Source organism: Diadema antillarum, unplaced genomic scaffold (assembly GCF_040938485.1).
Source record: "Diadema antillarum isolate AM-2024a unplaced genomic scaffold, OU_Dant_1.0 seq00001590_RagTag, whole genome shotgun sequence".
Classification (NCBI taxonomy): Eukaryota; Metazoa; Echinodermata; class Echinoidea; order Diadematoida; family Diadematidae; genus Diadema; species Diadema antillarum.
Window position 1 is genome coordinate 710,218 of NW_027272307.1, and position 3,113 is coordinate 713,330.

Consider the following 3,113-nt stretch of genomic DNA (forward strand, 5'->3'; position numbering starts at 1 on the left):
TCTCACCTGTGAACAAATTTTGAAAGATAAATGTATGAATACGGACACAAACAAACAAAATAATCATGAATACTATCATCTTGAAAGAAGGAGAAAAAAAAGAAAGAGAAAAACCCAAGAAACCCAGTGGGTCTAACACATACCCAAGTACTGTAAGTTTATATGATGTACTCCACTCCTTCTTGCAGGCTATCATCCAAGGAGAACACAGCAAACTCGGAGGCTTTGAGTCCATTTGTACATTGTACATTGTATATTATATAACGCCTGAAGAGATCCTTATCATCTGATTGGTTGTTTGACATTGATCATTCCGCCCATTTCACTATGACATCATCATCCGTGCAATTGTGGTTCCATTAAAACTGTGCAATTTGGATCCATACGATTTGCTCCATTGCACGCTCGCTGAGAGCCCGGCACACTACGCGTGTAAAACGCTAGCGTTTGCAGTGTGTGTATGCGACAGCGTGCTAGCGTAAAGCGCTCTGTGAGTGCTCTCTCGATCTCGGATTTTCTCTTCTTCCAAGATGATGATAAAACATCAAATGACAAGGATCTATTTTAAGCGTTATATAAAACAAATAATAAATGTTTTTCATTCGTGCAATGGACAGAATATTTCATTCGGTGAAAGATGAAATGTTTGATCCATTCAACGAGGCTGCGCCTCGTTGAATGGATCATTTCATCTTTCACCTCATGAAATATTCTGTCCATTGCACTCATAAACATTCATTATTTGTATATTCTATTGCACTGGTAAAAATACCTATCAAGTTTGGAGAAAATTGACTTTAGACTTTTAACAAGATTAAAAAGTGACAACTGGCCCCAGTTTGGTCCCGGCTCCACAGAGATCACCCTTGGATTTGCCATTAAAACTTGATACTCAGGAATTTATTTACTAAATGCAGACAGAATAAAACTGACCGGAAAGAAATATAATTTATTAGGAATCCCATTTCCATTGCTCATTTTTCCACTAATGAATTTAAATACTCATACAAATGTAGCATTGACTTAATTATATTATGTAACCCTGCATCATAAAACCAATGAAAAGTAGCCAGAACTTGGTTTTTAAGTTAAGGGCAGATTCTGAAAGATCAGACTTCAAGCTTTTAAATGATGTATAGTATAACTCAATTAAAATGGTCTCTCAATATTGGAAAGAAGACACACACTCCAGAAAAGTGTGTACAAAACTGAGAAAAGAGGTGCTAAAGTAGAGAGTCTATTCAAGCCCTTAATCTTACCAAGCAGTGCTAAGCTGTGTAATGAATGGGACAAAAAACAGGACATAAACCACTGGAGCAACAACAGTGAACGGATTATCAGATTAAGCTGAAATTGAGCATGCTCGATTAACACATTCTATCCATTATCAACACTGACTTTCAAAGTGGTAGCATCATCCTTTCAAGAGGTACTAGAATTGAAAGTGAAGAGAGTAGAAAGGGTTTCATTTTTTTTTACAGAACTGAATAAGGGCCTCTACGGGATACACCAAATCACACTATTCTAAAAAAGAAAGAAAAAAAGAAAAGAGAAGAGTGCTCTAGAAAATTGATAAGAATGCAATTTCCCATTCACTTTATGATTCCAAACATAAGAATACTGTAGAACAAGAATTACTCTTTCAAAAAATATGAAAAGCTCAAGATTGAGTACACTTAGTTTGACCTTTTTCACCTATTTTGAGTCCTCATGTAAAATCAGGGCATGCGACTCAGCTGGTATTGTGATGCATGGTCACATTTCTGGTTCTAGACAAGGAGACTTTGAGAGATTATCTAATAATGGGGCTTTGTAGCAAAAGGGGGGGGGGGGGGGGTCATGGGGCCTGTTTGACTGCTTATGCCTATATTTTCTATCATCCACGAAGTTCAATAAAAGTCTTGACTATGCACATAAGAAAAACACCCCAAAACAATGAATGTGAACATTGGACACTAACTTGGTACTGGCCAAAAAGGGGTCATCCCTGAATCTGCCACAAGCCAACTTGAAAGTACACACACTAATGCATCTACTCAGAGTACACTGCATTTCTGTTTTCATACAAGAAATTTTGTCTTAATTCCTTTCATTTTATATCACTAATCAACCAATGTAATCATTTATCATAGCACTTTAGCATTATTATCGCTCATTTTATAGAAGGCAATTTGTAAGGCTTCCTTGATTTTGGATTGTTTCCTTTTGAACAATTGAGATTGTATCACTCTAGGGATGCTAGGTGCCAAGTTTGGTGAAATTCCATCAACGGGTTTTCATGAAGAAGCTGAAAATGTAAAAGAGTTTAAGCATGACAGGTACCAGATGATGAATAAAACTTGATTGCAATAAATACCATTCCCCACAAGCCAAGCAGCCCGGATAGCTTTTATTGAGATGATCAATATACATGACTGACTAATCCTGATATCACAAATAGGTCCTTTTCACCAACTTGTTCCTCTGTTGACCAAACATCATTTGACAAGAACTAGATTCTTATCTAACCAAAACGCCCCCACGCAACCAAAACTTCATGATTATGGACATTTTCAGAATGCTCCAACATTTCTCAAAACATCAACGGTATTTTAAGTTCTCGCAAATACACCTGATACAAATATATTACAAATTTGATGCAAGCTATTCCATGATAAAACCAGTGGAGAATGAGACTACTACAGAGATATCTCTGCATCAGTACGTTACTAAAAGTGCTTAATCCATGACTGGTGCTGATCTCAACATAAATCTTATAATTTCATGAATAGAGCACTATATCCTTCATATGGTGTAGCCATACACCTCTATGCAGTTCCCTCTTATAACCTGTCACTCTGATAGATCAGTAGACTGAAAACAATGTCTCATAACAAATGCAGTCTGCCAGCATTTTGTACACATATAAAACAAATTGGGCAGGTTCCATAGAACTATCAAGGAGATACAAAACTTCTACATGCATCTTAATAGGTGATAATATCCTAATCCTACAAGCTTCTATATTACATGCATTTTGTCTTGACATAAAGACATGTTTAATCTTTCGGAGTTCCTTGCAGAATCAGGGGGACTTGGTAGGTCTGTAGATTTAATAGGAATGGTGTGAGAAT